The sequence below is a fragment of the Hyperolius riggenbachi genome, chromosome 4 (assembly GCF_040937935.1).
Source record: "Hyperolius riggenbachi isolate aHypRig1 chromosome 4, aHypRig1.pri, whole genome shotgun sequence".
NCBI classification, from domain to species: Eukaryota; Metazoa; Chordata; class Amphibia; order Anura; family Hyperoliidae; genus Hyperolius; species Hyperolius riggenbachi.
Window position 1 is genome coordinate 360,673,538 of NC_090649.1, and position 23,440 is coordinate 360,696,977.

The 23,440-nt window shown below is 47.2% G+C and overlaps 1 non-coding gene across 1 annotated transcript; it reads right to left on the minus strand.

Annotated features, from left to right (window-relative positions):
* Positions 1–23,046: 23,046 nt before the first annotated feature.
* TRNAL-UAA (transfer RNA leucine (anticodon UAA)) lies at positions 23,047–23,129 on the minus strand. Its single transcript has one exon. It is a non-coding gene; the product is annotated as a tRNA-Leu (tRNA).
* Between the last annotated feature and the right edge of the window lie 311 nt (positions 23,130–23,440).

Genomic DNA, 23,440 nt, shown 5'->3' on the forward strand with positions numbered 1-23,440 from the left:
ATGTGACATAGATGTAAGAGGCATGTGCAATAAACAGTCTATTGCAGGGTGACAGAGATGTGAGAGGTGTGTGCAGTAACAGTTCATTAGCAGTGTGACTCAGATGTAAAGGGCCTGTGCAATAAACAGTCCATCAGCAGTGTGACACAGATGCCAAGCATGTGCAATAACAGTCTATTGGCAGTGTGGAACGGGTGTAAGAGGCGTGTGCAATAACAGACCATCAGCAGTGTGACTCAGATGTAAAGGGCCTGTGCAATAAACAGTCCGTCCGCAGTGTGACACAGATGCAAAAAGCATTACATGAGCTGGAGAGGAGGAGATGGCAGCACCACTAGAGTTATACTACCACTCAGCCAAGGAGGAGGATGACAGCGAAGAGGATGTAGCAGGAGGAGAAGGAGAGGAGGTGGCAGGAGGCCTGCCTGCAAGACGTGGAGGTGTAACAAGTTGGTCCGCTGCATTGCCACGTACTCCCTGCTTGCCATCGGTCACCAGGTTGACCCAATGGGCTGCGTACGTAATGTAGCGGCCCTGCCCATGCTTGGCAGACCAGGCATCCGTGATCAGGTGGACCCTTGACCCAACGCTCTTCGCAAGAGATGACACCACTTGACTCTCAACTGCACAGTACAGTTTGGGTATGGTCTTTTGTGAAAAATAATTGCGGCCTGGTATCTTCCACTGCGGTGTCCCAATGGCCTAAAATTTACGGAAAGCCTCTTACTCCACCAGCTTGTATGGTAATAGCTGGCGAACTAATAGTTCCGCCACGCCAGCTGTCAGACGCCGGGCAAGAGGGTGACTGGCAGAAATTGGCTTCTTCCGCTCAAAGACTTCCTTCACGGACACCTGGCTACTGCTGTGGGCAGAGGAGCAGGAACCGCTCAAGGGCAGAGGCAGTGTGGAGGAGGGTGGCTGTGAAGGTGCAAGCGGCTGAAGATGATGCACCTGAAGGAGGAAGAGAAGGAGGGTGGCTTGTCTTTTGGGTGCTGCTTTTCCTCAGGTGTTCTTCCCATTGCTGTTTGTGCCTTTTCTCCAGGTACCTCCGTAAGGCACTTGTCCCTACGTGAGTGTTGGCCTTTCCACGGCTCAATTTTTGGAGGCAGAGAGAACAGATGGCTTTGCTCCGATCTGAGGTACACACGTTAAAAAATGTCCAAACCGCTGAGCCCCCCTGGGGTGATGGCACTATGGTGGCATCAGCAGCTGACGTTGAAGGGCATGTTGGCTGGCTGTTCCTAGCTGGCGATACATGGCGCCGGAAACTGCCCCCAGCTGTTTCTGAGGACAAGCTCCCTCTGCTTCTTTCATGGACTCGTCTCCTCCTACTCCTCTCTGGCTCCCCCTCTGAACTGTCCCCCTGGTCATCTCCTCTATTGGGAACATACGTGGCATCCGAACAATCATCATCATAATCCTCCTGCCCAACTTCGCTTTCCTCAGACACCTCCACAACTGCACCAACATCAGGTGCTTCATCATCCCCCTCCTCACACGTTACGTCCATACTATCGCCACCTAACTCAGATGTATGAGGTTGTGTAACTTGCATAGCGCCTTCATCTTGTTGTAGCAGTATTGGCTGTTAATCAGTGATTTCCACACCAAATAATTCCTGCAAAGTGTCAAATGCAGTGGATGTGGTGCTTGTAGTAGCGCTGGTGGCTGCGGGAGATGAGGTGTTCTGTGTTAAATAGTCAAGCACATCCTGACAATTTTGGGAAGTGATGGCACGTGCCTTCTTCTGAGCACTCTACTTTGGGCCAGGGCCGCATGAAATCACATTATCATGACCTCGCACAGACCTGCCAGGTGGCCTTCCTCTGGGTCTGCCTCTACCTCTTCCTCTATCTGGTTTGTCCATTTTGTCAATTTCGGGGGATGCTAGGTATATGCAGTGAGGTGGGTTCACTGAACACAAAGGTAGTTAGATTCAGTGAGGTGGGTTCACTCAACACAACAGTTAGGTATATGCAGTGAGGTGGGTTCACTGAACACTAAAGGTAGTTAGATGCAGTGAGGTGGGTTCACTGAACACAAAGGTAGTTAGATGCAGTGAGGTGGGTTCACTCAACACAACAGTTAGGTATATGCAGTGAGGTGGGTTCACTGAACACTAAAGGTAGTTAAATGCAGTGAGGTGGGTTCACTGACCACTAAAGGTAGTTAGATGCAGTGAGGTGGGTTCACTCAACACAACAGTTAGGTATATGCAGTGAGGTGGGTTCACTGAACACTAAAGGTAGTTAGATGCAGTGAGGTGGGTTAACTCAACACAACAGCTAGGTATATGCAGGTATATGCAGTGAGGTGGGTTCACTCAACACAACAGTTAGGTATATGCAGTGAGGTGGGTTCACTGAACACTAAAGGTAGTTAGATGCAGTGAGGTGGGTTCACTCAACACAACAGCTAGGTATATGCAGTGAGGTGGGTTCACTGAACACAAAGGTAGTTAGATGCAGTGAGGTGGGTTCACTCAACACAACAGTTAGGTATATGCAGTGAGGTGGGTTCACTGAACACTAAAGGTAGTTAGATGCAGTGAGGTGGGTTCACTCAACACAACAGCTAGGTATATGCAGTGAGGTGGGTTCACTCAACACAACAGTTAGGTATATGCAGTGAGGTGGGTTCACTGAACACTAAAGGTAGTTAGATGCAGTGAGGTGGGTTCACTCAACACAACAGTTAGGAATATGCAGTGAGGTGGGTTCACTGAACACTAAAGGTAGTTAGATGCAGTGAGGTGCGTTCACTCAACACAACAGCTAGGTATATGCAGTGAGGTGGGTTCACTAAACACAAAAGTTAGGTATATGCAGTGAGGTGGCTTCACTGAACACTAAAGGCAGTTAAATGCAGTGAGGTGGGTTCACTGAACACTAAAGGTAGTTAGATGCAGTGAGGTGGGTTCACTCAACACAACAGTTAGGTATATGCAGTGAGGTGGGTTCACTGAACACTAAAGGTAGTTAAATGCAGTGAGGTGGGTTCACTGAACACTAAAGGTAGTTAGATGCAGTGAGGTGGGTTCACTCAACACAACAGTTAGGTATATGCAGTGAGGTGGGTTCATTGAACACTAAAGGTAGTTAGATGTAGTGAGGTGGGTTCACTCAACACAACAGCTAGGTATATGCAGTGAGGTGGGTTCACTCAACACAACAGTTAGGTATATGCAGTGAGGTGGGTTCACTGAACACTAAAGGTAGTTAGATGCAGTGAGGTGGGTTCACTCAACACAACAGCTAGGTATATGCAGTGAGGTGGGTTCACTGAACACAAAGGTAGTTAGATGCAGTGAGGTGGGTTAACTCAACACAACAGTTAGGTATATGCAGTGAGGTGGGTTCACTGAACACTAAAGGTAGTTAGATGCAGCGAGGTGGGTTCACTCAACACAACAGCTAGGTATATGCAGTGAGGTGGGTTCACTCAACACAACAGTTAGGTATATGCAGTGAGGTGGGTTCACTGAACACTAAAGGTAGTTAGATGCAGTGAGGTGGGTTCACTCAACACAACAGTTAGGAATATGCAGTGAGGTGGGTTCACTGAACACTAAAGGTAGTTAGATGCAGTGAGGTGGGTTCACTCAACACAACAGCTAGGTATATGCAGTGAGGTGGGTTTACTAAACACAACAGTTAGGTATATGCAGTGAGGTGGCTTCACTGAACACTAAAGGCAGTTAAATGCAGTGAGGTGGGTTCACTGAACACTAAAGGTAGATAGATGCAGTGAGGTGGGTTCACTCAACACAACAGTTAGGTATATGCAGTGAGGTGGGTTCACTGAACACTAAAGGTAGTTAAATGCAGTGAGGTGGGTTCACTGAACACTAAAGGTAGTTAGATGCAGTGAGGTGGGTTCACTCAACACAACAGTTAGGTATATGCAGTGAGGTGGGTTCACTGAACACTAAAGGTAGTTAGATGCAGTGAGGTGGGTTCACTCAACACAACAGCTAGGTATATGCAGTGAGGTGGGTTCACTCAACACAACAGTTAGGTATATGCAGTGAGGTGGGTTCACTGAACACTAAAGGTAGTTAGATGCAGTGAGGTGGGTTAACTCAACACAACAGCTAGGTATATGCAGGTATATGCAGTGAGGTGGGTTCACTCAACACAACAGTTAGGTATATGCAGTGAGGTGGGTTCACTGAACACTAAAGGTAGTTAGATGCAGTGAGGTGGGTTCACTCAACACAACAGCTAGGTATATGCAGTGAGGTGGGTTCACTGAACACAAAGGTAGTTAGATGCAGTGAGGTGGGTTCACTCAACACAACAGTTAGGTATATGCAGTGAGGTGGGTTCACTGAACACTAAAGGTAGTTAGATGCAGTGAGGTGGGTTCACTCAACACAACAGCTAGGTATATGCAGTGAGGTGGGTTCACTCAACACAACAGTTAGGTATATGCAGTGAGGTGGGTTCACTGAACACTAAAGGTAGTTAGATGCAGTGAGGTGGGTTCACTCAACACAACAGTTAGGAATATGCAGTGAGGTGGGTTCACTGAACACTAAAGGTAGTTAGATGCAGTGAGGTGCGTTCACTCAACACAACAGCTAGGTATATGCAGTGAGGTGGGTTCACTAAACACAACAGTTAGGTATATGCAGTGAGGTGGCTTCACTGAACACTAAAGGCAGTTAAATGCAGTGAGGTGGGTTCACTGAACACTAAAGGTAGTTAGATGCAGTGAGGTGGGTTCACTCAACACAACAGTTAGGTATATGCAGTGAGGTGGGTTCACTGAACACTAAAGGTAGTTAAATGCAGTGAGGTGGGTTCACTGAACACTAAAGGTAGTTAGATGCAGTGAGGTGGGTTCACTCAACACAACAGTTAGGTATATGCAGTGAGGTGGGTTCATTGAACACTAAAGGTAGTTAGATGTAGTGAGGTGGGTTCACTCAACACAACAGCTAGGTATATGCAGTGAGGTGGGTTCACTCAACACAACAGTTAGGTATATGCAGTGAGGTGGGTTCACTGAACACTAAAGGTAGTTAGATGCAGTGAGGTGGGTTCACTCAACACAACAGCTAGGTATATGCAGTGAGGTGGGTTCACTGAACACAAAGGTAGTTAGATGCAGTGAGGTGGGTTAACTCAACACAACAGTTAGGTATATGCAGTGAGGTGGGTTCACTGAACACTAAAGGTAGTTAGATGCAGCGAGGTGGGTTCACTCAACACAACAGCTAGGTATATGCAGTGAGGTGGGTTCACTCAACACAACAGTTAGGTATATGCAGTGAGGTGGGTTCACTGAACACTAAAGGTAGTTAGATGCAGTGAGGTGGGTTCACTCAACACAACAGTTAGGAATATGCAGTGAGGTGGGTTCACTGAACACTAAAGGTAGTTAGATGCAGTGAGGTGGGTTCACTCAACACAACAGCTAGGTATATGCAGTGAGGTGGGTTCACTAAACACAACAGTTAGGTATATGCAGTGAGGTGGCTTCACTGAACACTAAAGTCAGTTAAATGCAGTGAGGTGGGTTCACTGAACACTAAAGGTAGTTAGATGCAGTGAGGTGGGTTCACTCAACACAACAGTTAGGTATATGCAGTGAGGTGGGTTCACTGAACACTAAAGGTAGTTAAATGCAGTGAGGTGGGTTCACTGAACACTAAAGGTAGTTAGATGCAGTGAGGTGGGTTCACTCAACACAACAGTTAGGTATATGCAGTGAGGTGGGTTCACTGAACACTAAAGGTAGTTAGATGCAGTGAGGTGGGTTCACTCAACACAACAGCTAGGTATATGCAGTGAGGTGGGTTCACTCAACACAACAGTTAGGTATATGCAGTGAGGTGGGTTCACTGAACACTAAAGGTAGTTAGATGCAGTGAGGTGGGTTCACTCAACACAACAGCTAGGTATATGCAGTGAGGTGGGTTCACTGAACACAAAGGTAGTTAGATGCAGTGAGGTGGGTTCACTCAACACAACAGTTAGGTATATGCAGTGAGGTGGGTTCACTGAACACTAAAGGTAGTTAGATGCAGTGAGGTGGGTTCACTCAACACAACAGTTAGGTATATGCAGTGAGGTGGGTTCACTGAACACTAAAGGTAGTTAGAATCAATCAGTGTAAAGCAAGCACCCAAGGAGGGGAAAAGGTTAGATGTGCCAGGGCTTGCAGCGTCTCTGCACTCCAGACGTTCCAATACTCCCTCTCCAGTCAAGCCAGCACCATCTGCAGTATTCAAAGCTCTTTATTTCTTTAAAAAAAGCATGACAAGCTTTTCACAGCGACAGCAGCGCTGTTTCGATCACCAGATCTTTCTCAAGCTGTACAAAGTAATGTCACACCATATCAGCTATAACATACCTTTAAATAGCCCCCTCAATATGCCTCCACCAATCAGAATCCAATACCTGTAGCCAATCGGAACGCCTAGGCAGCGAGATGGACCAGAAGGAAGACTGCACCTTCTAATATTTAAATTCAGACATCCCATAATGATGTCCACTTCCTCACCTAGACTTCCCCTCCCCCGAGCGGACCTTGTTGAAAACCGCTCTTACCATATGCAAATCATATGCGCTTCTGCGCATTCCATCACAGTGTAAGCCAGCGTGGAGCACAGCCGAGGCCGCTTCCTGACAGACCAGCGTCACCATGACGCGCAGTCATGTGACCTCCCATCAGGGGGCGTGTACACCGCTCTCCGCTTCGTAGCCCAGACAGCGTGGCTATGTTTACATAGCAACAGCTACTTCCTAGGCACAGAGCCGTCGCCACAACATCAGGTCCTGCGCATCATAGGGAGCGTGAAAATCGCTCACCTCATAAATCAGATGCGCATGGCCTCATAGTAATAATAATATGGGCATACATATCTCTCCAACAAAATAACATTTGCGTGACCCTGGCAACCAAGCCAGCGCCACGCATAAGCATCAAAGAAGCAGCCAGGGCTGATTACTCACCAGCCCACTCACACTGTTAAAATTGATAGGGACAGGGATAAAGTTGCCTTTGCGTCTTCCGGCTACAGGCATCCTTGGAGTCTGAAACATAAATCAAAAACAAAAATACAGTTAAGACACAATATTAAAACCCAACCCACCCATTTAACAAAGAAGGACACTTCCCACTAATCTATAACAGAACACTTCCCACTAATCTATAACATTATATTCATATGCATGGTAATAAATTATATTCCCTATTTAGGCCACCCCTCCCCAAAACCCCCAATCTATGAATCCATTCCGCCTCCTTCATAAGTAGCATTTTCTGGCGGTCACCTCTCCTAGGACTTAAAGGGACATGATCGATTACTTGTACCCTCAACTGGGCAACTGAGTGGCCGCATTGTTTAAAATGGCAGGAGACCGCCTGATCCTCATCCCCCTTCCTTATTGCACTTTTATGTGACGAAATCCGATCTCTAAGGGGTTGAGTTGTCTGTCCCACATACCCTAATCCACAAGGGCACTTGAGAAGATAGACAACAAAAGAAGACTCGCAACTATAATGCCCGTTGATAAAAAATTTCTTACCACTAGAGGGATGAGTAAAGCAGTCTCCTTTAGTAACTGACCCACACATGTGGCAATGCAAACACGGATAAGTGCCCCTCCTGACATTTCTCTCCCCATTTCTTCTATAGGTGCTCATAACCCTATCCCTAATCGTGGGTGGTCGTCTATACGACAAGAGAGGTGGATGTCTAAACTCCTCTACATAAGGAAAGGCCTCTTGCAAGATTTTCCAATGTTTCTTAACCGCATTTCCAATGCGGTCACTCCAACTATTATACGTGGTCACCAGAGGAATTCTAGATCCAACCGAACTCCTATTTCTAATTTGTTTTGGCTTAGTTAGTATCTCCCTTGGGTAGCCTCTCCTTTCAAACTTTGCTTGCATCTGTTCCACCCTCTCTATTCTTTTTTGAGGATCTCTCACTAATCTTTCTACTCTAGCTACTTGTCCTGCAGGTATATTGTCCCTAATGTGTCTAGGATGAAAACTACCGTATTCAAGTAGGGAATTACGATCTGTCGGTTTGGTGTACAGGTCCGTGAGTAATCGATCACCAGACCTGTACACCAACGTGTCAAGGAAGGACACCTCATCCGTTGCCGCATGCGTGGTCAGAACAATGCTCGGACACTTACCCCTTAGTTCTGAGACGAAATCAACTAGGGTCGAATGTGACCCCGCCCACACGCAAAAAACATCGTCTATATATCTCCACCAACATTTGGCATGCTGGCGAAAGAGGGCACTATTGTAGACAAATGCCTCCTCAAACTGGCCCATGAAAAGATTTGCGTAGGACGGGGCCACATTCGACCCCATCGCTGTCCCTCTACATTGTACATAGAATTGGCCCTCAAAAAGGAAGTAATTTTCTTGAAGAATAACCCGTAGCAACGAAACAACAAAAGCCCTCTGCGGGCCAGACAAATCCGAGTGTGTCATTAGATACCACTCAACCGCCTCTACACCTCCATCGTGTGGGATGGAGGTGTAGAGGCTCTCCACATCAAGTGTCACCAACAAACACCCCGAGGGAACTGCTGATAAGTTGTCTAGTTTCTCAATAAACATACTTGTATCTCTAATATAAGAATCAATGGATTGGACTATCGGTTGCAATAACCTATCTATAAATTGTGCTAAGGGGACAAACACTGAGTCCACTCCTGAAACGATCGGTCTCCCCGGAGGAGCAGTCAGACTCTTGTGGATTTTAGGTAAGGTGTATATAATAGGAGTCCTCGGATTTGTTTTAATCAAAAATCGAGAGCACTCTTGATCAATAAGTTCTTTCTCCACAGCATGATCCACTAGCGTCTTAATGATCTTCTGTATCTTAAATAGAGGATCCATCTCCACCTTCCTGTAGACTTGTTCCTGAGAAAGCTGTTGCAAAATTTCTTGCCGATAGTATTCCGCATCTAACACCACGACTGCTCCTCCTTTGTCGGCCGGTCGCACAACAATGGATGTATTTTCATACAGTGTCTTAAGTGAATTCCGCTCCCCACTGGACAAATTTGGTGTCACATGAAAGTCCCTTTTGCCATATTCTCTCTCCAATCTCTGCATCTCCATGTTAACCTTAGAGATAAACATATCTATCACAGGGTGGCTGGGAGGATTAAATACACTTTTATTCCGCAAGCCCAAAGGCTTCAATGTCAATTCTTGTTCTTCCTTAGCTTCTCTGGAGACAGGCCATGGAGGCATGGAGGCAAAGTATTGCTTCAACTTGATGTTCCTAAAGAACCGACATAAATCAACATCAATTTTAAAAAAATCCGGTCCAGAAGTAGGACAAAAGCCCAAACCATGATTTAATACACGTGTTTCGTCCTCGGAGAGTTCGTAATGTGACAAATTGACAACTAGTTGTTGTTCCGTTGCGCCTTGTGTCGTAGGTTCATCTTGCCCGCCCTTACATTGTCGGGCCTGTTTCTGCCTTTTTTGTTTGTACCTTTTTCCTCCTCTCCTTCTGGGCCTTTTGTTGGGCTTGGGGAGGAATCCCTCGATGATGGTAAAAAATCTGAGGAAGATGCATCATCACCAGCGGGTTGTCGAGGTCCCCTTCCACGTCTGGGAACTGGATTACGGCCCCTCTTTTTAATGCTGAATCCCTCGGGGATTCACTGAACAATAAAAGTAGTTAGATGCAGTGAGGTGGGTTCACTCAACACAACAGCTAGGTATATGCCGTGAGGTGGGTTCACTGAACACTAAAGGTAGTTAGATGCAGTGAGGTGGGTTCACTCAACACAACAGCTAGGTATATGCAGTGAGGTGGGTTCACTCAACACAATAGTTAGGTATATGCAGTGAGGTGGCTTCACTGAACACTAAAGGTAGTTAGATGCAGTGAGGTGGGTTCAGTCAACACAACAGCTAGGTATATGCAGTGAGGTGGGTTCACTCAACACAGCAGTTAGGTATATGCAGTGAGGTGGGTTCACTGAACACAAAGGTAGTTAGATGCAGTGAGGTGGGTTCACTCAACACAACAGCTAGGTATATGCTGTGAGATGGGTTCACTGAACACTAAAGGTAGTTAGATGCAGTGAGGTGGGTTCACTGAACACTAAAGGTAGTTAGATGCAGTGAGGTGGGTTCACTCAACACAACAGCTAGGTATATGCAGTGAGGTGGGTTCACTGAACACAAAGGTATTTAGATGCAGTGAGGTTGGTTCACTCAACACAACAGTTAGGTATATGCAGTGAGGTGGGTTCACTGAACACTAAAGGTAGTTAGATGCAGCGAGGTGGGTTCACTCAACACAACAGCTAGGTATATGCAGTGAGGTGGCTTCACTGAACACTAAAGGTAGTTAGATGCAGTGAGGTGGGTTCAGTCAACACAACAGCTAGGTATATGCAGTGAGGTGGGTTCACTCAACACAGCAGTTAGGTATATGCAGTGAGGTGGGTTCACTGAACACAAAGGTAGTTAGATGCAGTGAGGTGGGTTCACTCAGCACAACAGCTAGGTATATGCTGTGAGATGGGTTCACTGAACACTAAAGGTAGTTAGATGCAGTGAGGTGGGTTCACTGAACACTAAAGGTAGTTAGATGCAGTGAGGTGGGTTCACTCAACACAACAGCTAGGTATATGCAGTGAGGTGGGTTCACTGAACACAAAGGTATTTAGATGCAGTGAGGTTGGTTCACTCAACACAACAGTTAGGTATATGCAGTGAGGTGAGTTCACTGAACACTAAAGGTAGTTAGATGCAGTGAGGTGGGTTCACTCAACACAACAGCTAGGTATATGCAGTGAGGTGGGTTCACTGAACACAAAGGTATTTAGATGCAGTGAGGTTGGTTCACTCAACACAACAGTTAGGTATATGCAGTGAGGTGGGTTCACTGAACACTAAAGGTAGTTAGATGCAGTGAGGTGGGTTCACTCAACATAACAGCTAGGTATATGCAGTGAGGTGGGTTCACTGAACACAAAGGTAGTTAGATGCAGTGAGGTGGGTTCACTGAACACAACAGTTAGGTATATGCAGTGAGGTGGGTTCACTGAACAATAAAGGAAGTTAGATGCAGTGAGGTGGGTTCACTGAACACTAAAGGTAGTTAGATGCAGTGAGGTGGGTTCACTCAACACAAAAGGTAGTTAGATGCAGTGAGGTGGGTTCACTCAACACAAAGGTAGGTATATGCAGTGATGAGGTGGGATAACTAAACACAACAGGTACTAGTAGGTATATGCAGTACTGGTGTAACGATTGGTGTCAGCATGGACAGATTTTCTGATTATTGGTGATCTGCAGTATCAGCAATAATACAGATGCTATACCTGATTATGTGGTGATCTGCAGAATCACCAATAATGCGAGTATAGCAAGACACAGGACAACCAGGTGTAAGATAAGTGTTTGGTGCAACAGTAAATATAGATCAAGATACCCACTTTCCCAGAGGAGCTGGTAGCGAGAGGTATCTCTATAGAACACTGGAATCAGTACTCCAGCAGGCTGGAGACTCAGGTGAAGTAGTGATCGGTTCACCCGAGGAGCGGATGATGCACAGTAGACAGAAGGTACCTATCACCCGAGGAGCGGCTGATTCACAGTGTACTATAGCTATCAACCTGAGGAGCAGGTGATTAAGACTGTACTGCAGCTATCAACCTGAGGAGCAGGTGATTAAGACTGTACTGAAGCTATCAACCTGAGGAGCAGGTGATTAAGACTGTACTGCAGCTATCAACCTGAGGAGCAGGTGATTAAGACTGTACTGCAGCTTTCAACCTGAGGAGCAGGTGATTAAGACTGTACTGCAGCTATCAACCTGAGGAGCAGGTGATTAAGACTGTACTGCAGCTATCAACCTGAGGAGCAGGTGATTAAGACTGTACTGCAGCTATCAACCTGAGGAGCAGGTGATTACTAAACTGAGAATCCCTCACCAGAACTAAGCTCACTGGTGAGGGCAGGAGAGTCAGACAAGCAGGATAGGCAACACACGGACAGATACGGTACAAAGACCGAAGACTAAATCAGAGTAAGGTACAAGCTGAGTCGACAACAAGATCAGATAGGCATAGGCACAGAATCAGAAGGCAGAAGAGTAGTCAAGGCTAGCAGAGGGTCATAACAAATAATACAATTCAATTAGTACTTTAAGCTATCAACAGAATCTGGCTAAGTGTGGATCCCCAGCTCCTGCTGGTTCTAGCACACTTTGGGATCTGACTAAGGTCTGAGTGCTAACACGTAGCATTTGCAACAGCAGACGAAGAGCAACTGACAGGCAGGTCCTATATATACTAAGAGCGCTTCACAGCGCCGCCCCAGTCACTCAGCCAGTCCGGAGCACTGCTGGAGTCAGCTGTCCGGCTGATCAGCTGACTCCCCTTCTACTAGCATAAAGGTTCTGTCGCCTGGCGCGCGCGCGCATAGCCCTCAGTCTATGTGCAACTGAGGGACCAGGCAAAATTCCAGCATGTAACTGCGCGGCGGAGGTCTCTCCACTATCTATTACAGTAACCCCCCCCCCCCCCCTGAGGAGTGGACCCCGGACACTTCTTACACGGCTTCTCAGGGTGTAACTCTTGAAACTCTTTTTTTAGCTCCTCAGCATGCATGCGGCAATCCGGCACCCAAGTTCTCTCTTATAGGCCATGCCCCTTCCAATGGACCAGGTACTGTACAGAATTCTGCACCAATCGAGAATCTAAAATCTTCTCGATCTCATACTCAGGTTGGCCGTCATTTATCACAGGGGTGGCGGGAGAGGAATCCACATGCACGACAGGCTTCAGCAAAGAAACATGAAATGATCTCACACCTCTCATGCTAGCTGGGAGATCAGTCATATATGTCACATCATTAATCTTTCTGGACACAGGATATGGGCCTACAAATCTGGGTCCTAACTTGGGTGATGGTTGCTTTAAGGCCAGATGCCGAGTAGACACCCACACCATGTCTCCTGGAGAAAACTTCCACTCTACACACCGCCTCTTATCCGCCTGTTTTTTCTGAGTCTGGAAGGCTTTCCCCAGATTCATTTTAACTAGCACCCAAATCTCCTTTAATGCACTTTGCCAATCCTCTAGAGCCGGAAAAAGAGAGGATGCCACTGGTATTGGAGAAAATTTGGGAGATCTCCCCAAAACCGCCTGGAAAGGATAAAAACCTGAACAGGAACTCTTCAGATTATTATGTGCAAATTCTGCAAATGTCAGGAACTTTACCCAATCTGACTGTGCATCTGCCACATAACACCTAAGAAATTGCTCCAGGGACTGGTTAATCTTTTCGGTCTGTCCATTGGTCTATGGGTGGTAGCCTGATGAAAATGACAGGTCCATACCGAGCTGGTGGCAAAAGGCTCTCCAGAATTTGGACACAAACTGGACTCCCCTATCTGACACCACATTCTCCGGAATACCATGCAGCCGGAAAATGTGCTGAATGAAGAGATCAGCCAATTCCTGGGCCGAGGGGAGTCCTTTCAACGGGACGAAATGAGCCATTTTACTGAACCTATCTACTACCACCCAGATGACTGTCTTGCCCTCAGACCTGGGGAGTTCTCCTACAAAGTCCATAGACAAATGAGTCCATGGTTCATTTGGCACTGGCAAGGGTTGTAGCGTACCTACTAGTGCTTGACGAGAGGGCTTATTTCTGGCACACACAGAGCACTCTCTCACAAACTCTTTGCAATCAAGTGCCAAAGAAGGCCACCATACACATCTGGCCAGTAGGTCCTGAGTTCGAGCAGCCCCAGGATGCCCTGCATTCTTATGGGTGTGAAACAACTGTAGGAGTTGTAAGCGAAAGGGAAGTGGCACAAACAGAACCCCCTCGGGCTTCCCTTCTGGGATATCTTGCTGGTAAGGCCCTAGGGCAGTGATGGCTAACCATGGCTTTCAGAGGCCGAGTGTCCAAACTGCGACATAACATCGACTTATTTATCTCCGAGTGCCAATGGGGGGGGGGTGTTGCGGCGCGCGCAGCGCTGGAAAATGGGCGTGGCCATGATATTGTATGGGCGGAGCTAACATAATGATGTAACAGCGAGGCATAAGAAAGCAGTGTTTCCGCCATGATGTGGTGAAACGAGGATTCGCATCATGGGTGTGCAGAAACTGTATGATGCTATTTATACCCGCCGTAACCCCAAAGCAGCAAATATAGCCAACTATGACCATTAAGGGCTCATTCACACTATTTGCTGCACTGTCAGTTTTGACGCAATGCACATAATGTAAGATTCATATGGTAACATGAAAGTCAATAGACTTCCATGTTACCATTCACACTACAGGTGTGCGTTCCCATGCGTTACATTGTAACGCATCTGGGAACATTTTAACGCATAACGCATACGTTTCCCCGATGGGTACAGCTGCCGACGTCCACGCTTTAGCGCTCCACAACATGCATTCCGTGCGATCACTGTGCGTTGGCAGCGCATACATGAAATCGCAAGCGCATGCATGCATACGTTCTGTAGTGTGAATGAGCCCTTAATAATAAATGCAGCAACAGTTACCCCAGACACCAGAAAATAAACGCAATGTGTGCAACATATCAGCAGAAAATAATGCAATGTTGGTAACATTTCAGCAGAAAATCATGCAATGTGGGCCACATTTCACCAGAAAACAAACGCAGTGGGCCACATTGCACCAGAAAATAAACGCAGTGGGCCACATTTCACCAAAAAAACAAACGCAGTGGGCCACATTTCACCAGAAAACAAACGCAGCGGGCAGCATTTCACCAGAAAACAAACGCAGTGGGCCACATTTCACCAGAAAACAAACGCAGTGGGCCACATTTCAGCAAAAAACAAACGCAGAGGGTAGCATTTCACCAGAAAACAAATGCAGCGGGCAGCATTTCACCAGAAAACAAAGCGGGCAGCATTTCACCAGAAAACAAACGCAGCGGGCAGCAGTTCACCAGAAAACAAACGCAGCGGGCAGCATTTCACCAGAAAACAAACGCAGCGGGCAGCATTTCACCAGAAAACAAACGCAGCGGGCCGCATTTCACCAGAAAACAAACGCAGCGGGCCGCATTTCACCAGAAAACAAACGCAGCGGGCCGCATTTCACCAGAAAACAAACGCAGTGGGCCACATTTCACCAGAAAACAAACGCAGTGGGCTGCATTTCACCAGAAAACAAACGCAGTGGGCCACATTTCACCAGAAAACAAACGCAGTGGGCAGCATGTCACAGGACATAAACACAATGTGACAAAACATTTTACCAGAAAATAACACAGTGGGCCGCATTTTACCTGCAAAAAAAGTAATGTACTCACCTGACAGAAGTCTTCTCTCTCGGCTGGACTCTGGCGCGCATCTCCCCCGGACGTTCCTCCTGCAGTCTCCCGCGCTGCCGCTGACAGTCAGAGTGTAGGGCTACGGGAAGATGGTGCCCGAAGCCCTGTACTGCAGACACAAATAGTCTCCAGTACAGGGCTTCGGCAGCCATCTTGCCGTAGCCCTGGTCTGCCTCCCGGGAGACTGCGGGGATGCGGGCTATGAACTGGTGCGGCGGCGTCTAGTAGACGCTGCGGCCAGTTCATAAGCAGCGGTGGTGTGCCAGCAGATTAGGCTGCCATAGGTTCGCCACCGCTGCCCTAGGGTAACCACCCAATCCTGCCAGGTTTCCGTGGCTGCCACCACCAGTCTTTGAGGTAAGATGGTCTCAGGGGTTTATGGCTGAACTGTCTTAAGCTCAAAACACCTAGATAATGCATCTGCTTTGACATTCTTACTTCCCGATGTATACGTTATAATAAATCTGAACCTTGAAAAGAACAAGGACCAGCGAGCCTGTCGGGGGCTAAGTCTTTTGGCCCCCTCGATGTACTCCAAATTTTTATGATCAGTATAGACCGTGATCGTATGTTCTGCCCCTTCAAGCCAATGGCGCCATTCTTCGAAGGCTAACTTAATGGCCAAGAGCTCCCGATTGCCGATATCGTAGTTCCTCTCGGCTGGAGAGAACCTACGAGAAAAGAAGGCACAGGGATGTAATTTGCCTTGAAGGCCAGAGCGCTGAGACAGCACAGCCCCAACCCCAATCTCTGATGCATCCACCTCAACAATGAAGAGGAAGGAGACATCCACGTGTCTCAAAATGGGAGCAGAACTGTAACGAATGGTGTCAGCACACAGAGTGTATCTGATTATTGATGATCTGCAGTATCACCAATAATACAGATGTTATGCCTGATTATATGGTGATCTGCAGAATCACCAACAATACAAGTATAGCTTGACACAGGACACCTAATGTAGTGTGAGTGTTTGGTGCAACAGTAAAAAGGTTATCTCCCGAGGAGCGGGAGATACAGACACTACTGCAGCCAAGGATTCCCTGAAGAGTAGGGAATTGGACTGCACTGCAGCCAGTGGACACCTGAGGTGCAAGTGGCCTCTGACTGTGTGGACACTAACCTCCTTAAGAGGAGGAGATGGAGATTGTACTGCAGCCAGGGATTCCCTGATGGATCGAGAATCAGACTGTACTGCAGCCAAGGATTCCCTGATGGGCTGGGAATCAGACTGTACTGCAGCCAGTGGACTCCTATGGGGTAAAGTCCCCTGACTGGACTGTAAGGAGGTCTTCCTGCGGAGCAGGCAGCCTTTACAGCTAATGGACACCATGAGAGTTGGTGTCACAAGGAGTACAGTGAGGCTGCTCACCCAAGGGACGAGTGACAGCCAGAAGGGTCATACAGGCCAGGTCGGCAACACACGAGCAGATAAAGTACAGAGACAGAAGACTGATACGGTATCTGGGTACAGGCAAGGTTGGCAACGGGTAGACAGATAGGCAAGGTACCGAATCAGTAAGCAGGAGAGTGGTCAAGAAAGCCAGAGATCATAACAGGTAACAGTATAGCACAATCCTAGTCTGAGGTGTGAGGTCCTTGGTCTCAACACCTGGGAACTAGTCTAAAGAATAACAGTAGTAACGCAGCAATCTCCTAGTCTTAGGTGTGAGGTCCTTGGTCTCAACACCTGGGAACTAGTCTGAAGTATAACAGTAGTAACACAGCAATCTCCTAGTCTTAGGTGTGAGGTCCTTGGTCTCAACACCCGGGAACTAGTCTAGAGTATAACAGTAGTAACGCAATAGCGACTAAAGCGGAATCTGGCTAAGTGTGAATTCCCAGCTAGAAACTGGTTCTAACACACTGTAAGATCTGACTGAGGTCTGAGTGCTCACACGTGAGTATTCGCAACGGCAGACAACCTGCAACTTACAAGCAAGTCCTATATATACTTACAGCGTTCTGCAGCGCCGCCCCAGCCACTCAGCCAATCCAGAATCCAGCTGGGATCAGCTGATTGGCCTGATCAGCTGATTCCCCTTCTGCTGGCATAAAGGTCCTGTCGCCTGGCACGCGCGCGAGCGTAGCTCTCCATCTGTGTGCACTAGAAGGACCAGGCGAACCAGAGACATGTTGCTGCGCGGAAAAGGCCGCCGGCTTGAACGCGAAGACAGCCGCCCTGCCGCTTGCCCGCGCGGCGGTATCTCCACTATTCATTACAAGAACAAAATAACTTTTTTAACGTAGCAAAGGCAGACTGTGCCTCTGCTGACCAATGGTAAGTGTCAGCCCCTTTCTTGGTAAGGTTGGTGAGGGGTGACACTACAGAAGAAAACCCTTTGATGAACTTCCTGTAGTAATTGGCAAAGCCCAGAAACCTTTGGAGTGCCTTCAATCCTACAGGTTGAGGCCACTCCAATACAGCAGAGACTTTTTCAGGATCCATGGAGAGACCTGAAGTGGAAATAATATATCCCAAGAAAGGGACTTTAGTGACTTCGAACAGGCATTTCTCTAACTTCTGCCTCAATTTTCTTAAAACAAACTTCACGTGTTTCCGATGTTCTGTTAGATTGGGTGAGAAAATCAGTATATCATCCAGATACACTAGCACAAATTTTCCCAGAACTTCCCTAAAGACTTAATTGATCAACTCTTGGAAGACGGCAGGGGCATTACACGACCCAAAGGGCATGACCAGATACTCGTAGTGCCCATCGGGCGTGTTGAATGCTGTCTTCCATTCATCACCGTCCCTAATGCTTACAAGGTTGTATGCCCCTCGTAGGTCTAATTTAGAGAAGATACTGGCATTGGTCACTTGAGCAAACAAATCGTCAATCAACGGCAGTGGATAATGATTCTATACTGTGATCTTATTTAACCCCCGATAATCAATACAAGGTCGAAGCCCACCGTCCTTTTTCTGTACAAAAAAGAACCCAGCCCCTGCTGGTGACCGGGAAAGACGGATAAAGCCCTTGGCCAAGTTTTCCTTAATGTATTCCTGCATCGCCAGCTTCTCTGGCCCCGACAAATTATAAAGATGACCTCTAGGGGGCATACAACCTGATCTTAACTCTATGGGACAGTCGAAGCTCCAGTGTGGAGGGAGTTTTTCTGCTGATTTGGGACAAAACACGTCAGAACCTTGGTGGCGCAAACAGCAACTTTCTCCAAACAATGATGATGACAATGGGCTAACCAGCTCTGTAGCTGACCTGAAGCCCAGTCGATCTGAGGGGAGTGTAGTTGCAACCAAGGCATACCGAGGATTATGGTAGAGGTTGCCATTTGCAGGACAAAGAACTGTAGTTTCTCCTTATGTAGAACCCCTATTTCATACAACAACAAGGGAGTCTGGGAAAGGGGCTGTCTACACTGTAATGGAGAGTCATCTACCGCTGGGATCAGAATCTGGCGGTCTAACGGGAGTAAGGGAATCCCCAATTTTTTGACAAAGTCATAATCTATAAAATTGGGTGCAGAACCTGAGTCTACGAATGCCTCTGTGGGCGTGGCCCGACCCTGCCAGGTAATGGAGCAAGGGAGGAGCAAGCAGTTATTACTTAGAGGTACCAACGGCTCGCCTAGGGCATTACCTCTGACTACACCTAGGCGGCAGCGTTTCCCGACTTTTTAGGACAATTCTGGACAATGTGACCCTCCTCAGCACAATATAGACAGAGTCTTTCTGACCTTCTGCGATTTTTTTCCACTTGCGTTAACCTAGAATGATTGATTTGCATCGGTTCGTCCTGTGGTGACGAGGGTGGAGAAGAGGCGTAGGAAATAGATCTTACAACGTTTTTCCCACGGGTTAGTTTTTGATAGCGAAGGCGGCGATCAACCCGCACCGCTAATGAAATTGCCTCGTCTAGGGATTTAGGCTCAGGATGCCCTAGCATCAGATCAGAAACTGCATCGGACAATCCTGACAGTAAACAGTCTAATAACGCATACGTTCCCCATCTAGCTGATACAGCCCACCTCCTAAACTCTGCGGCATAAACCTCCACCGGATTACGACCCTGCCTGAGAGTCTTAAATTTCATCTCAGCCGTGATAGCAATATCCGGATCATCGTAAATAACGGCCATGGCCTTAAAAAACTCCTGAACTGAGGATAAAGCCTCATGCTCTGCGTGCAGGCTATATGCCCATGTTTGTGAATCTCCTGACAAAAGGGTCTTTATAAACGTTACCCTCTGGTTCTCAGATCCTGACAGATTAGGCCTCAACTCAAAATAGGATAGCACACGATTTCTAAAATTCTGAAAGTCAGATCTATGTCCAGAAAACTTTTCGGGTACGGACATGCAAAGGTCCGTGACTGAAGGGGATCACACTGCATCAATAGTCGTTTGAAGTACCTGAACTGTCCCAGACAGTTGAGTGATCTGAATCTGTTGGGTATTGATCACCCCGGTAAGATTGTTTACCGCGGTGGTCAGGGCTTCAACCTGACTACGCAGTGCATCCATAATGTTTGGTCTGCTGTTCTGTAATGATTGGTGTCAGCAAGGACAGATTTTCTGATTATTGGTGATCTGCAGTATCACCAATAATACAGATGCTATATCTGATTATGTGGTGACCTGCAGATCATCAATAATGCGAGTATAGCAAGACACAGGACAACCAGGTGTAAGATAAGTGTTTGGTGCAACAGTAAATATAGATAGAGATACCCACTTTCCCAGAGGAGCTGGTAGCGAGAGGTATCTCTATAGAACACTGGAATCAGTACTCCAGCAGGCTGGAGACTCAGATGAAGTAGTGATCGGTTCACCCGAGGAGCGGATGATGCACAGTAGACAGAAGGTACCTATCACCCGAGGAGCGAGTGATTCACAGTGTACAATAGCTATCAACCTGAGGAGCAGGTGATTAAGACTGTACTGCAGCTATCGACCTGAGGAGCAGGTGATTAAGACTGTACTGCAGCTATCAACCTGAGGAGCAGGTGATTAAGACTGTACTGCAGCTATCAACCTGAGGAGCAGGTGATTAAGACTGTACTGCAGCTATCAACCTGAGGAGCAGGTGATTAAGACTGTACTACAATTATCAACCTGAGGAGCAGGTGATTAAGACTGTACTGCAGCTATCAACCTGAGGAGCAGGTGATTAAGACTGTACTGCAGCTATCAACCTGAGGAGCAGGTGATTACTAAACTGAGAATCCCTCACCAGAACTAAGCTCACTGGTGAGGGCAGGAGAGTCAGACAAGCAGGATTGGCAACACATGGACAGATACGGTACAAAGACAGAAGACTGAATCAGAGTAAGGTACAAGCTGAGTCGGCAACAAGATCAGATAGGCATAGGCACAGAATCAGAAGGCAGAAGAGTAGTCAAGGCTAGCAGAGGGTCATAACAAATAATACAATTCAATTAGTACTTTAAGCTATCAACAGAATCTGGCTAAGTGTGGATCCCCAGCTCCTGCTGGTTCTAGCACACTTTGGGATCTGACTAAGGTCTGAGTGCTAACACGTAGCATTTGCAACAGCAGACGAAGAGCAACTGACAGGCAGGTCTTATATATACTAAGAGCGCTCCACAGCGTCGCCCAAGTCACTCAGCCAGTCCGGAGCACTGCTGGAGTCAGCTGACCGGCTGATCAGCTGACTCCCCTTCTACTAGCATAAAGGTCCTGTCGCCTGGCGCGCGCGCGTAGTCCTCAGTCTATGTGCAACTGAGGGACCAGGCAAAACTCCAACATGTAACTGCGTGGCGGAGGCCGCCGGCTGAGACACGGAGACAGCCGCCATGCCGCTCACCGTCGCGGCGGCCTCTCCGCTATCTATTACAACTGGGTAGTACAATGTGCAGCTCCCTGTCACACACACAGGTAGTCACTGAATGTGCTGGGCTGCTGGCAGTGACACACACACAGTATGAATTAGCAAGGCTGTGTATGCAACACAAGTGTCAGTTTGACACACAGAAAAAAAAAATGATCACAAGAACAGGATTAGCTCTGAAAAGAGCTGTTGAGGGGTGCTATTAAAGCAATAAGATTCAGTCAGGAGCGAACTAACAAGCCAAGAGCCTAACTAATCTTTCCCTAGGAGAAAAAATCTGCAGCAGCTGGCCCTAGTCTGTCTACTAGCAGGCACACGAGTGAGTGTAATGGCCGGCGAGCCTGCCTTATATAAGGGGGGGGGGTGGGGCTCCAGGGCTGAGTGTAGCCGGATTGGCTACAATGTGCCTGCTGACTGTGATGTAGAGGGTCAAAGCTGACCCTCATAGTGCATTATGGGGCGAATCGAACTTCCGAGAAAGTTCGCCTTCGCCGGCGAAGGTGAACCACCCGAAGTTCGCCTGGAACCGTTCGCCGGCGAACCGTTTGGGACATCTCTACTTATAACTTATAACTGATAACTTGCCCAGCAACCTAAAAGACAGATGAAATAGCAGCAGCCCACCAGCCATACAAGCTAGGAAATGGAGGGCAAAACTGCAACTGCACTGCAATGTACCCAGAGGAGTGGCGTTTTCGATTCCGAAAATCACCACGATTTCCCAGACACAATTTTTTGAGTGTTTTCCCAGATCTGGGTCACCCCGAGCTGCTTGGTTACTCTGATGTAAGCTTTATTAAACTGATACACAGAGGAAAAAATAAACAAAAGTGTGTGCACTCACATACTTATTTTGTGCAGACGGATCAAATGTTCAGAGAGGGTACCAGTAGGCCTGCACGATTTTAGGAGCAAATTGAATTGCGATTGTTTTTACTGTCAAAAATTGCGGTTTCGATTTTTCACGATTTTTTCAATTTAAGCTGTAGCACCAAATTCACACTGCCCCAGTAAAGTTTAGCCAGGTAGGTGCCTCCAGTATAGTTGTTCCTGTATAGGTTAGCTAGGTAGGTGCCTCAAGTATAGGTAGCCAGTATAGTTGGCCCCAGTATAGGTTAGCTAGGTAGGTGTCTCTTTAGTATAGGTAGCCAGAATAGTAGCCCCTAGTAAAGATTAGCTAGGTAGGTGCCACCAGTATAGTTGCCCCATAGCTAGGTAGGTGCCTCCAGTATAGGTGGCCAGTATAGGTTTAGGGTAGCTAGGTAGGTTTCTCAAGTATAGGTAGCCAGTATAGTTGTCATTAGTAAAGGTTAGCTAGGTAGGTGCCGTCAGTATATTTGCCCTATAGGTTAGCTAGGTAGGTGGCTGCCGCCACTATAGGTAGCCAGGTAGCATAGGAGTAGCGGCGGGAGAGAACGGGCATAGTAACAGCTTACCTTCTAGGATGACACCGGCAGCTTCCATCTTCCTTCTTCCTCTCTCACATTATCACAGGGGGCGCTGTTACGAACGCGACTGACGCCTGGGAGAGGAAGAAGGAAGAAGCTGCCCGAAAGGTAAGTTGCGGTTCATTTGTATGCCTGGAAAGCGGTGGGTAGCGGCGGGAAGCGGAAAAGTATGCGCCTTTAAAAAAAATTGTCACCTTCACGATTTCGTAATCGTCGTGCCCCACATCGCAATTTCGATTTTTTAACGATATATTGTGCAGCCCTAGGTACTAGTATAATATTAACATGTGTTATACTTACTGAAGACTGGTAAAGCAAAATTACTCATGACACATCTTGCCTTCTCTCTCTCTCAATACAATGCATATATAGGTAAAGATCAATGAAAGCATTGCACAGGGCTGTTCAGGAGAACATATACAACATAAATTAAAGGATTAAAACATTCTACCAGGAGTGGGGTTCGAACCCACGCGGACATATGTCCATTGGATCTTAAGTCCAACGCCTTAACCACTCGGCCATCCTGGTTAGTGAGCAAACAGCCCTGCTTCCGGCTTTCTGAACTAGGCACTAATAGAGTGGTTTTCTCCGACGTTAATGTGTTTAGTTAGATAAAATGTATCTATCATCCAATGGGAAAATGGTTATTCAGCACACCGATCCAGTTCTCAGTAGTGATTACGGGCAAATTTTTGAGAAATGTGACATTAAACTACTTTTTTGCTGCTACTCTGTAATGCCAAACCATCACTTCCGCCTTTTTTTTAATTCGTATTCAAGCCAGCTCAAAATGTATTTTCTTCTCCCTACTCCCACGGCTACTGTCCCTGCTACAGCTA